This window comes from Pinus tabuliformis, chromosome 4_2 (assembly GCF_031772625.1).
Source record: "Pinus tabuliformis cultivar Carrire ecotype Pingquan chromosome 4_2, CPIR1, whole genome shotgun sequence".
NCBI lineage: Eukaryota > Viridiplantae > Streptophyta > Pinopsida > Pinales > Pinaceae > Pinus > Pinus tabuliformis.
In genome coordinates, this window is record NC_142304.1 from 657,231,197 (window position 1) to 657,246,259 (window position 15,063).

Consider the following 15,063-nt stretch of genomic DNA (forward strand, 5'->3'; position numbering starts at 1 on the left):
CTTCGAAATGGACTAATTTTGGTATATGATATAACATATATTTCTCTCTCTCTCTCTCTCCCTCTCCCTTTGTGTATATATATATATATATATATGTGTGTGTGTGTGTGTGTGTGTGACTACTTATGGTTGCAAATGATTTGATTACTAACCCATGTGTTTATTGATGTACATGCATGTTCTTTTAATGATGTTGATTTAATGAGATAAATGCAAACCTAAAACATAATTGGCTATGGAATTATCTAACATACAATACCCCCTTGGTATGTGTTGATAGATAATGTGATCAAATGATTGTTTCAGGAGATGCACTCACAAGTACCTATGAAGTAACACATAATTCCTCATGATAGAGACATGGTTCAATTGTGGTACCACAAGTTTGGAGTCTAGAATAACAATAAAATCGAATATTACAAGGGAAATAGCCTCAAATAAGAGATTCATGACTGCACTATATTCCATTATTAATTGTTGGTTGCAAGGCCAAGGATTATTCCCCCAAAACTCACAAATTTGTTAGTGGGTGAGAATATCACCCAAATGGTGAAAGAAACATTATGGGTACTATGGCTAACTTCATCCTTGAAGCCTATGCAAAGCACTATGGATGCTAATGTTTTCCATTGAAATATTAGGCACGATAAGAAATTCATTTATGCAATCTATGCCTACAAATAAAAGTGAACACACCATACCACACCATAATACAATATGCACAAAGAACCACATATCTTTGTGACTTACACATAGTGATTTTTAATATAGATCCCATTAGAAGACTGCAACAATGGATTTCCCATAATAATCCACTATCTTGTATACCCCTTTTTCCAATACATATTTAACAATATATATTTCATGCCACATTGATTATATTTTTCCTACTACTAACTTTTTATGATCCTGATAATAGAGAAAAATCAGGTATTTTTCCACAAATACTTGAGGGAGAACAAATTTATCATATTGATCCGTATCTCACTAGCCAACATAGCACCCCAATGTTTTCATCAAGTTGTCCCAAAATACAAGATACAATATTCCCTGACAAAGGTATTATTGGTTTTAGCATTGTACAATTGATCGCTAAAAATAATTGCTTAATAAAAATAGAAAATATGGTGTTGCATATGCAGAAACTAACACACATATTTTACTCTAGAAACCAAAATGGGGATCAATAGATTTTTTTTTCACTGTACTATATCTTTTAAATGCTACAATATAATATTAATATTCCATAGCATCCTTAAAATCCCAATTTGTTAACCCATGACTATAATACAATAATATTTCATTAGCAAAATTAAAAGCCATGGATTGAACAACCATATGCCCCAAAACTACTATAATAAAAAACCATGTATTTAAAATACTAAAAATGGATGAAAAATAGTGTCCCTCTTTTTGGGTGCATTACACCTAGCACAGTAAATCATTCATGGGAATAATTATGCTACGAATATAAGAAATACAAAAAATTATACGAGTTGTTCTTTTATTTTCATAAAGGGGGGCATAATAGTTCATGATCAACAAATTGTGGCAATACGTGTGATTGTTTCTCTATAGAAAGAGAAGTTCTTAGTGCTTAGATATTCTTGTAATGAATATAAAAAATTCCTCAAAATGTCCACCTTTACCAGTAGCACCTTCATATATTCAATTATATCTCTCACAAAGTGATATTGTACATCAATACGTTTTGTATTAGAACGATAAGTTGGGTTCTTCATCATGAAGGTTGCAATTTAACTTTGCAACCTTTCCTTAAAGCTTGTTGTACAAACCCATACCTAAACACAATCTCTTTAACCTTAAAAATTCCTTGATTGTATGATTGGTTTTCATATGTTCAACTTCTATAGTTGATAGTGTCACTATAGACTTCCTATTGCTCATCCAACTAATTTCTCCCCAAATAGGTTGAAAACATATCCACTAGCAATTTTTTTGCAATCCATATCTCTCACCTTGTCGACATTAACAAATCTGTGTATTTCTAACATTTTTTCCAATCTTGATCTTCCTTGATAGCATCATCCATAACCAATAATGCCACATAAATAATTGAAAGCCACCTTTACTATTGTCCAATGCTCCTTCCATGGTTTTGACATATACCTAGCTTATACTCCCACTACATTTGCAATGTCTAGTTTACTACAAACCATTGCATACATCAAACTGATAGCCATAGTAGTATAGGGAGCATGGGGAATGTCCTCTTCCTCTTCCTACATCTTGGGGTAGTGATCTGCAGATAAAATTACAACTATAGGAAGAGGGACCTTTACCAGTTTACATTCCTACATATTAAACCTATACAATATTCTCTAGACATACATCCTTTGATTTAAACATTTTTTCTTGTTTTCCAAATCTCTTTTAATTTCCATGCCCAAAATGAAATTTGTAACAGCAAGATCCTTGATGTCAAATTTAGAGGACAACTAATTTTTCACATCATGGATGATTTCCTTGCTATTTCCATTAAAAAACATATCATTTACATACAATACCAAATAAATAAGATGATCACCAACTAATTTCAAATGTACACATTGATATGATTTCGTCCTTGTGAATCCAAGTCCTAATATGTAGGTTTCAATTTTTTTATAATGCATCCTTGGTGATTACTTTAACCCATATAGGGACTTTGTTAGTCTCCATATCATCTCTTTCCTTCTCTTTAGTGCAAATATTTCTTACTATTTCATGTAGATTTATTCTTATAGAACCCCATGTAGGAATGTTGTCTTCATGTCCATCTATTCTACAAAATCAAAGGTATCAACAATGTATAAAAGACATATAATACAAGTTAACCTAGAAACAGGTCAAAAAATCTTACCAAATTCAATTCCCTCTATCTGGGAAAACTTTTACTACTAAAAAAAATTGTATTTCTCCACTTTTCCTTTTGCATTCAACTTCTTTATAAACACAAATTTGATGCCAATGGGATTTCTTCCTTCAATAACTCTACTAGATCCCAAGCCTAGTTCTTGTCAAAGGGTATCATTTCTTCAACCATGGCCATTTTTCCATTGTTTTCCATCCTGTGAATTTTCTTCCTCTCCAATAGTTATAGAGTCGTCATTAGTGATAAATAAATAAAATTTTGAAAGGAAATCAAGTGGAGTATACCTTTATAGTTTCATTCTTTCCTGAACTGATCTTCTCAATATCAAATAATGCGGCTCTTCTCCTTATAATTCCTATTATTATAAAAAAAATTATTCACCATCCTTCTCTGGTTCTTTCTTCCTTGGTAGGACATCATATTTGAGAACATCTTTGATTTCTATAAATATAACATATTTACTATACACAACCTTTAATTTATGGGTTTCAAACCTTATATCCTTTCAAGTCATCATTACAACCAATGAAGTTACACTTATCAAATTTATTATCCAACTTGCTCCTAATTTGCTTTGGAGTGTGTAGATAAGCATCACATGTAAATATTTTGATATGTTTAAGAGATGGTTTCTTACTAGGACATACATCATGTGAAGTCTTATCATCCAACACTAATGAGGGTGATCTATTTAGCAACACGTAGTATCCATTGCCCCTTCCCATAATCCTTGTCCTAATTCAACACCACTAAGCATGCTCCTTTCTTTTTCTATCAATGTTTTCTTCATCCTTTGAACAAATCCATTACGTTGAGTTGTTTATGGAATATTTTTCTACCTTTCTATATTACTCTTCTCACGAATTCATCAAATTCATTCCTATAGAATTGTCCACCATTATCCATCCTTAGTTTCATAATTTTATTCTATGACTAATTTTGCACAAGTGATCAAGATGGATATTGGTGACCACCACCTATTCCACTAATCAACCAATTTTATATCTTCTAGGCAAGTTCTTTATGTTCTTTTTTGGTCCCAAATTTCTAGGGTCATTTTTAGGCCCTAAATTGAGTTTCTTGGCCATTCAAGGGGTTAGGGGTCCCATGGCATATGCTAGACCCATCCAAATGTTGTCACCTTTGGATAGTTCTTTCCAATGAGTTGTTCTATTCCTTATAAAAATAATGTATGAAAAATTTATTGCTCCAAGAAGTTGATGTACCAAGTTACAACCTTGGGGCCTACAAACATTCTAGCATTTCATCTTATAGGGTTAAAATTTTGAACCTCTAGGCTTCTTTCTTTATGTTAAAAGGTCATTTTTTCATCGTCCTATGATAATGTTTTGTGATTGTGTGTAACTTCGATCTCTCTCTCTCCCTCTCTGTCTCTCTCTAGAGATAACTACCACCATTCTATCCAGTTTATGGTCTACAATTTTATGTTATTTTTAAATATTAATAGAAATTGGGTTTTCACTACATTACTCTTCTCTTTTCTATATTTCTCTATGGGTGTGTTTCATTTCCTTTCCCAATTTTCACTTCATTCCTTGTACAACATATATCATTGATATCGAAGAAATATGTTGCTTGTCATTTCTTAGTGCATGTCCTCAATGAGGTTAGGGTACAAATATTCTACTCTCGATCTAGTTTCAAGTGGGAATGATCACTCTTGTAAAGCCAAGTGGCTCCCCATAGAAAAAGAAAAGAGATATGATGAAGTGGGAGATCCTACCAAGTTGTTGCTCAAGGAAGTACTCATGTAATAGAGGAATGAAATGATGGAAAATTTCACCAAAATCCTTTGAAGATTGCCAATAACAGTGAAGGAACCTTCAACAAACAATATTCAAAATACAAGTTAATTTGGATACCCCTTTATTAAAGCCTAAATAAATACAGATGCGAATAATTCCAAAATCATTGTTTTATGTCAACTCAAAACTTTTAAAATTCATTACCTTCCATTAACTCAAAAATTTATATGTACAAAATTTTATAACCTTTAATTTCATCTTTCAAAATATAATGACTCTTTCTCTTTTATAATTGTTCAAATTTCTTATATTTTCAATTTTTACAATTTAACATAAACCTTAATATTTAAGTTGCTAGCATTGCAAAGTGTGAAAATAAATATATAAGGTTGAAAAGTTAACACAATGCCATATAACATATTATTCAATATACAAAATTCTTAATATTGTTTGGATGGGGTGGGTAAAGATCAATATAAATATGAATATGTAAAAATTAAATTTGTAACATCGCAACTCGTTAATCCCAAGGTTTATAACATATTTTCTCATCCAAAAATTTATAAATATATGATTTATAAAAAGTCATTTTTAATTTAATTATTTATTTTAGAAATATTTTGGAATTTGCAATTAAGTCAAAATTAAATTTAGTAGAATTAAAATATTCTAAGTATTGATATATATAAATAAGTTCATCGTCACCCAAAGTAGATAGCATATGAAAAGAAATCACCATATAAACAATTATACAAAAGAAATTACCATTAAAAAAATAGATATTTGTTTTCATATTAAAATAACATTAAATTAAAGTATTTATATATATATATATTAAATTAAAGTAAATATTATTATATATATATATATATATATATATTAAATTAATTACTTTAATACCATCATTCCTTTCATAAATCCACTTATCTAACTTCCTTTCATAGATCCATTTATCAAAGTCATTACTGCATTGGTTTTACGCGGCTTTTACGGATGCCATTTCAACATAGTCTGAAAAAGGAAAATGCTTCTCAACGCATAACGTTGGGTCAGGTTGGATTTATTGGGGAAGCTTCCATCTCAGCCGGGATCTCTTCTGATTTTCTCTCTCCCAACTACTTATATACAGAGCAAGGATTAAAGGTTCGTCGGTTGTTGAGTTGAGCTCAATTCCATTCCATTGTACATTATTGATTTGTTTTTCTTTTTCTTATTATGTTTTTTTTTTGTCGATGTTTTTGCTGTGTCAGTGGTTGTTTCTATGTTCTTGTTCTTGCTTATATGTTTTTGTGGAATTTGGGTTTTTTGTTTGGCTTTGATATTGGTGTTTTTTAACGTTTGTTTATTGTTTACATTTGGTATCCTAGTAGTGGTTGATGTACATTCCACATTATGTGCAGTGGGTAAAAGATGTATGCATTGCTGCTTTTGGGTTTTATTTTAATAAAAAATTATGTTTGTGTTTATTTTAGTTCATTTGTTTAATAATATTTTATGCATATGCAAGTGTAGAAAAATTGTGTAACAACTCCTCTAAAGATGTTGGATTGTGTTGAGGGAAAAAGCCTATTACATCATTAAAAGTACTTTTCCTATGATTCACATTCAGCGTAATGTAAAGTCCTCGACTTAAATGATGAAAGAAGTTATATTATGTTGTATGAAAAGGTAGAATATTTATTATGGAAACCTAATTGAAAACAATGAAATTCAACAACTTTACTTTATTTGATCTTCTCTTTCAAGGTCCTTTCCGTTGGATAGTTATATCATTCTTAACCGAATCTTTGGTCACCTCCCCCAGCTCTTAACCAAGTTTTAAATCTCCTTTCTTTAGTGTCCTCTATAGGGGCCACTATTTGACATGAACCTCTCTCTTTTTATTTTCAACAAATATGTTACATTCCATGGAGATGATGAGGATCTTCCTTTGATGGATTGATATTCCCCAATAGTGATGGTTAGAGTTGGTTTGTGAATAAAATATGGTTGGGAGGTCTATTGATTTTTTTTTTGGGTCAAATTCTAGAAAAACAACCATTGAAAAAAAAATGTGCATGAAAATATAAACACATAGATGAGAGTAATACTAATATTGTTGTTGTACTAACAAACACATACAAACAATTTGATTTCTGGGTTATGTAGATTTTATTTTGAGTGTTCTTACGATTTAATAAGTCATTTTTGAGTTATGGTCATTTTGTTATTATGATAAATATGTAAAAAAAATAACATCATTGTGTTATTGAAAGGTAATTTTTTAATAAAACTTTATTGATAAAAGATTAAGTTATTATCAAAACATCATTTTGGAAGGGCAAAATTTTGAACATAATGTTTATTGACAAGAAGCATAAAGACCCAAAACTTTAAAAAAAATTATGTGACAGATACAAAAGAATCCAAATTCCAACCTGATGGCATTCTCCAAGCTAAAGAAAGATGAGTATTGGAATGGCTGGTTGGCTTTGCCAGACGCGAAGCGAATTAATGGCGGATTAACCTTAGCGAATGGCAATAATCTCATGCCCTCTCTCGAGAAGATCGATAATATCTGTAGCGACGTAGGGATCAAGGCGGTTATAAATTCTCTGGATAACGAAATTGGGTTGAAGATGCAATCAGATCATACTATCGACTCCACCGATGAGGAGGAGGGCAGTGCTGACCAGATGGGTTCAAAAAAGTAAGGCGTATTAACTGCAGACCGGAACTCTCAAGTGACCTCGGTCACTTCTGATATAGGAGACTTCACATGTTACGAAGATGCTCGCGCAGAGCTTGATTTGTTCGTAGATCAGTTTACTCCGGATGAACTTGGAATCATCATGAGCTATGCCGATGGAGATTCAATTCCGGAAATTATGTATTTGGATGTTGTGCATAACTATGTTGAAACTACGCAAGTTTTCTATGGGTCTCTTTGGGAGGATGATATTTGGCAATTGAATGAACATCCATTCATTAAGGGAATCGAGGTTCATGACGTTTGGAAGTAGACAATTCAACGTGTCAGCGCCAATTAGAAACGATTGTAATTGAGAAAAAAAATTGTCTCTTTTCAAGTTAAAAACATGATCAGTCCCAAGCGATGTCCATTGATCTGCTTTAGGTTTGAATCCGTTGTCACTCAAAATTGTATCTTAAAACACGAAGGCGGACGGTAAACCTTCGTTTTCATTCTGCTGAACATATGGTGTCCCATTGTTTAATAATATCTAAATATTCACAAAACCTAAAGTTTCTCAAAATGTCGTCGATAAAATATTTAACTGCAACGTAAGGACTTTTCTTTGACCGTCAGTAATCTGACGGAACAGGATCGTCTCATTTCGCTCCAACAAAGAACTAACTCCTCCAATAGTCAGATCTGTTCTAGAATATTGGGTCTTCTAAGGTGGTTGATTACACTGTGCAATTATCATTAAATAGGCTTATAAAGACGGCTATGATACTTAAAGAAATCGACATCTTAGGCTAACCAAACCCTCACAGGTTCAAAATTGGTATTTCTCAAGCCATATGGTCGAAGTTGATAAGAATATGTTGATTACTCAACTACAACTAGCTAAACATATCATCATCCCAGTTATTTGATTTTGTCTGATCATCTTGTCGTCCTCGATGATTTTTTTTTAATGAGAAGTTCTCTCTTGGGTTCTTGAGGTTAAATTTAAGATTTATTTATGGTATGGTGTATAAATATCTGTATAGATAACTAATAAAAAGAGACAAGGAAAAAAGAAAACAATAAAATATAGATAACTAATAAAAAGAGACAAGGAAAAAAGAAAACAATAAAATATTTAAATAATCTAAAAATTGGCAATAGAAAATTTGAGAATACTTTATAATACAAATGCATTTTTTTTTTTAATTATCTTCCTTTTAAATTAACTTTTGCACTGTACTATCTATCAAACTAACTTTTGCACGGTACTATCTATCATGAATACTATAATGAAGTATGTTAAATAAGCAATAATATGAAAACTAGTTATTATGAATTTCTGAAGCTTATTTTTAAAATCAACTATAATTTATAGGATTGGTTAATTCTATATTCATTGATTTTCACCAATTTTATAATGTTTATTTCATGAGAATTTTGTGATTTTGTTTAAATATTTTTCTATATTACAAAAGAGAAAAATAAATAACTTGATATAAAAAATAATACTTCTAATTTTTTATAATGTTTTGATTTAATATCTAATTAGATCACGATTTATAGAGAAAAATTATGGTAGTTGTAGACATTTTATATAAATCATTAACGTAGGGTAACACCGTCACATACTTCTTATATAATGAATCATTAGATAATTCATTCTTGCTACAATAACATAACACCCAACCTTCAAAATATCTCAATACAATTTTATATATGTGTGTGTGTGTGAGAGAGTTGGTAATTTTGGAGGATTATTCTAGGCAAGACACAAGACCAAATCACCACAATTGTCTTTATTCACCTCAATATTAAGATATTCAAATTTTCTTGCCACTTCGAACATATAGAATTACTTGTCACAATTTTCTACGTGTCCAACTTTTTGTCACATAGGCTAACATGTTCTAAGAATAGAACCTGGGTGGAGATGGAATTAAACCTGCTAGCAATCATTTAAGCAATTATCTTTTGGATGTATATTTAGCTTATCATAAGTATGAATTTAGATTTATTCTCATTGCCTCTTATTATTATGTTATTTCGTCTAACTACATAGTGGGCATATTCCATAATTATGGCGATATTATAGTTATTATGCCTTTGGATCCCTCGATAAGTACTCAATACTATGCTCCCTAAGTATTTTATAGTTCATTTTCCTTGACATATTTAATCCTTGAAATACGGGAAAAATCAATATAATGTGATCCACTAAGTAATGTAGTCAATTGGTATCTAGGGATGAGCATCCATCCATCCTAATGAAATGTTAATGTGTAGTCCAACCACCTTCTTGCCACCTCAATCTTGATTATAGTTTCTCCTTTGGTTCCATGTTATTGACATATTTTTGGTTCCATATGGATCCAAAGTAAGTTTTCTAATTCTCACAACATTTCCTTGTTTATTTTTTTCTCAAGTTGTTGTGGATGGTGATATGCAACAACCTTTGTTATTAGTTTTTGGGATTTGTATCTTGAACATGTGGTTCCTTTGAATAATATAACTCATTATATTCTTCTTCATATTTATGTTATTTTTGCATATTTGCTTCACATGCTTATGTAGGGACTTCCTCTAATTCAACATTATCCTTTGTATCTAATGTGTTTGTAGTTACTAAAATTAGCTTCCCTACACAATATTCCTCACTCAGAACGCCCTTCTTATTTAGTAAAACCATATTTCATAATTTGATTTTGTTTTATTCCACCAAATCCTTATAAACTTATTTTGCACATTAATATTAATCGTACCAATTAATTACATCAAACGATAGAAGAATAATATTGACAACATCTATATATATAGCATGAAAATTGAATACTAGAAATATTTATCCATAATAATCTTCAGGTGTTTAGAAAATTGAACATTCTCACTTTCAACTTCTGCGCAGAAAGAAGTGTTTTAAGGACTTACAATATTTTATCCAAGTTATTATTGATGAAATTATAGTTGTTATTAGGGTTTATAGAAACAATGATCTTGTAATGGATTGGATGATGATGTCATTTTTCATCCATCTCAATTCTTTTGGAGTGGAAAATTTGGAGGAACAACTTCTACGGTCATTTTTATCAATTGTCCTAGCTTGAAATTTTTTGAAGAAAATATTCAAGAGCGATTTTGAGGCCTTAAATGATGACTTTTGTGGTCATAAACTTACAATGCACCTAGATTCCATAATTTACACATTAATACCTTATTAAAACACACAAATTTCCTCAATCGAAACTTGTACATGAAATCTATAACTCCTAGAAGTTGACCTATTGTGATTGACAACCAAATTTGAGAGGATGCGACATAAAACATCATTATTCATGGAAAATCAACTAGCCATGTAGGACATATGAAGAAGACTCTAAAAGGGTTGAGTTTTAACTCATCTTGTGGGTTGAATTCAAGAATGTTAACTTTTCACTACTCTATGTTCTTTCAATTACTTTAGCCTAATTCAATTCTTAAATTATCAATATTTCAATAACAATTAATACTTTTCATCAACCAATAATAACTGAAGATAGAACAATAATGCAACGACAATAAGAGACAATTAATATTTCTTTCACTTTGTTCATGTATTTCTCAACATACATGTGAACGTTAGCACAAAACAATCCTAATGACCTCATTAGTCAACAACATACATGCATACATACATACATACATATATACATACATGTATGCATATATAAAATCAACATAATCGTTTCGGACAAGCATAAAGATTAAAATTGTTTCATTAGGGTGGTTCTAGAAGAATGAAACAAGGAATCGAAATGAAGGAGAATGAATTGGAGGGACAGAAAATGAAAGCAAGCTACATGTGGAATGGAGGTACAAAGGAATGAAAGGAAGAGACATGTTTTAGATTTCTAAGAAGAGAATCGTAGAAGATTAGTGTGTTTGAGATAAATTTTAATTCTCTAAGTGAAGGAGAATGAATTGGAGAGACATAAAATGAAAGAAAGGGACATGTGGAAAGGAGGTACAAAGGAATGAAAGGAAAAGACATGTTTTAGATTTTTTAAGAAGAGAATTTTATAGAATTAATTTGTTTTAGATCAATTTTAATTTTCTATATTGAAAAACCTCAAAGAATATTTGGTAAAAGTGGAATCTCTACCATTTGCCTATTTTGTTTTTAAACATAGCTAAATTTGTAAAAGGCCAATTACAGCATAAGACCTCTATTAAAGAATTACATGTTAACATCAATCTTTATAAAAGTTGAACAATGATGCAGAATTAAAAATTCAACTCCAAACAAATGCAACTTTAAGCAGATTAAATGCTAATAAATTGAAGAAATGACTTAAGTTGTGGAGTTTTTAGTTATAGTTAGGCCAAACAATTTTTGATGGAATTTTTTTTGTTATTAATTTTTTTTTGTTATTTAAGATTTATTTTTGAATGTATAATCTGATTCAGTGCCATAAAAAGCACGTGTAAAGTAGATTCATATCAAGCTTATCATTTCAACAAAATTTAAGTTAAATTCAACTAGACAACGTGCCGAAAGCAACGTATAACAGTTTGACTACGACAGCCATTTGCAGATTCTTGGAATATTCTGGGATCTGACAGACATGGTCTCGACCGTGCATGCCCATGTCCATTGGATCTCAGAATATTCTGGGAATTTGCAATGGACTTAAGCGCACCGGACTACGGCCATCGAAAAGAAAATAAAGGAAGTGTTTTGCTTGGTTACCGCTACTTTATTCTCCGTCATCCCCGTCTCCTTGATTTTTTGAAATATAGGCACCACTTTGCTTTTATGTGGAAGCATGACAACGAAATTAAAATTTTGCGGAAAGTCAGGAACGATTTTATGGAAAATTGTGACCGATAAAATCTCACATTCTAGATAAAGGGTGGCGTGGTCAACGCGCCACGATACCTTCCTTACAGAATTGTACCGTTCACCTCTGTAGGCTTGTACAAATTGCTGTCCTCTAACAGAGCCTCCGATACGGTCGGAATATGCATAACAATTCAGTATATGGATTCATCCACGCCTAATCCAAGAGTTGAATGAATATTCTTTGCCCATTTTAAATCTCCAATTTTCTCGCCTTAAGTAAAGTTGGTAGTAATTCTTCAAAAATTGTGTCTCAAAAATTAGTGATTGTGATGAGGACGAGCCAAGGGCGACTAATGGCAGAACTGGGAACATTCTGAAGGAATCCAACCGTGATGACTACGCATCGCAGGTTGAAAACATTGCCCATGTGGAAAAGTTTGAATAACAGACCGAATCTGTCTTTCCTATGTCAAGTTATCAAGGTCGGCAAATGGCGGTTGATCGCAGAGACAGCATCTGGATTTTTTAATGTAATATACGCATGATCTCTGAATGGAACTCGGGACTGAGTGTGAGCGAAAAGTTAGAAAATCTATCTATGGAATATGTCAACAGAAATATCGGAATTGGAATTTTTTGTAGGTTATATTATGATGGATGGTAAATGAGTTATATTGGAAAAAAAATTCGATAAATTTATTTTAATTATTTTTTAATAATATAATTATTTTCATATAAGCAGGGAGGCAGGTGTCTAGAATTGAGTCCAGTTTTACCATGAGATGTTTGTTGAAAATGTAATTTCAACCGCGCATGAGTTGACCCGTGAAGCAGCATTTAATTCACCAAAACCGCCTCTAGAAAACCTCTGACACATATCGGACCACTTTTGCTGTGAAGGGGGTTTCCGTGCAATCGACTCCGATGCAATGAAATGTCTCCACGCGTCCTCTGTACCTTTTTCAAAACCACCTCTCCATCGGAACGTAACGTTCGATAACAAAGGGCCTTCCGATATTCATACCAGCCGTTCGATTCCACGAGGGCAAATCAACGGTTGTCGGACTTCCAAACCTGCAGCAAATTAATTTAACGTGCCGTAAAAGTTTTTTTGTTTGACCGCCGTAAAAGTATTTAATGCAAAGTTATTGTGATAGGTAAAATGTTGGTTGAAACTTTTAATTTTAATGTTTTTATTTCCTACGGAGGTATGGGCATGGTAAATATGCATTTACGTGTTATTTTTTTGTATTGAATATACATTGTATATGTTATGTTTTTGTTTGGTGTTGACCATTCTGTAATGAAGCAGCAGAACGCACAGCAGTGCGTGTGTGAATGAAAAACAGAACGAAGACGAAGACCAGAGAATGATGTGGGGAATATAACGCACAGCAGTGCGAAACATAAGAAAAACCAGGGTTGAAATGTAATGGTTGTGTGTTGCTAAAACGAAGGGAAGAACGCACAGTAGCATGAATGACTGTGTGAGTTTTTATTTTTGAAAATGAAATGCAATGTAAAAATTTTACAGCATATGTAAAAATTGTTTTACAGCAGTATATGTAAAAGATTTTTACACCAGTAAATGTAAAAGGGATTTTTACACACCAGCAGTGTAAAATCTCAGGAGGAGACAGAGTAATTTTTTGTTGTTGAAATGTATTTTTGGTGAATCCCTCTGAGTGAAAGAGGATGAATTTTGTATCAGGAATTTTGTTTTAATGAATACAAATCTTTTTATGGGTGTGTAATACTCTGTTCTCAGAAAAAAAAATTTGAAGCTTCCGTGTGTTAAAGATCCTGGAGAAAAACAGAGCATTGTCTCTGTGTTCAGTTTTTATTTGTTTTTGGGATTTTACCAGAAAAATCCCCAACAGTGGTATCAGAGCAGGTTTAGGCTCTTTAAAGGTGTTAAAGAAGCTGAAGGGAGGAGTTTTTTGTTGCAGCAGTAAATCTTCTCCAGCAAAGTGAAGTTTCAGGCAAAAGGATCCAGGTATTTCTCATATTAGCTTTTTGTGTTACTGCTGAAGAAACAATCAGTGTTTTTAAACACGCAGTCAAGAATTTAAAGCATAGTTGAGAATGCAAGGAATGGCCAGCACAAGCACAAGCATGGGTATGTTTAATACCCAGCTCCCACAATTTAATGGGAAAAACTATGACTATTGGGCAATAACCATGAGAGCCCTGTTTGTCTCTCAAGATTTATGGGAATTAGTTGAAGATGGCTTTGAAGAACCAGCAGATGAAAATGTGTTTAATAGATTAACTCAGGCAGAGAAGGATCTGTTGAAGAGCAATAGGAAGAAGGATTCAAAAGCCCGTGTGTTGTTGTATCAAGCAGTGGACCAGAGTGTGTTTCCAAGGATAGCAGCAGCTAAGACATCCAAAGAAGCATGGCAAACCCTCAAGACAGCCTATCAAGGCATGGAGAAAGTGAAGACAGCAAAACTACAGTTGTTGAGGAAAGATTTTGAGAATCTGAACATGAAAGAGTCAAACAATATTGACTCATTCTTCACACATGTGATTGGTCTGGTCACACAGATGAGGACTCATGGAGAAACCCTTGAAGAAAGGAGGATTGTGGAGAAACTTTTGAGGATCATACCCTCAAAGTTTGATGTGATTGTCACCACCATAGAAGAGACAAAGGATCTCTCAAACTTTTCAATTGATGAGCTTCATGCATCACTGATAACACATGAGCAGAGGTTGAGTAGAAATGAAAACTCATCTCTAGAGCAAGCCTTCAAGACCCAGATGTCCTTTGGAAGAGGAAGAGGTCAAGGCAGAGGAAGCAAGAGAGGAAGAGGCAGAAGTCAAAACAGAGGTGGAAGGAACAGTCCAGCAAATACTCAAGGAAGGGGCAGCAATCCAAATCAGAACCAAGGCCAAGGCAACAGCCAACAAAGAGGACAACATCATG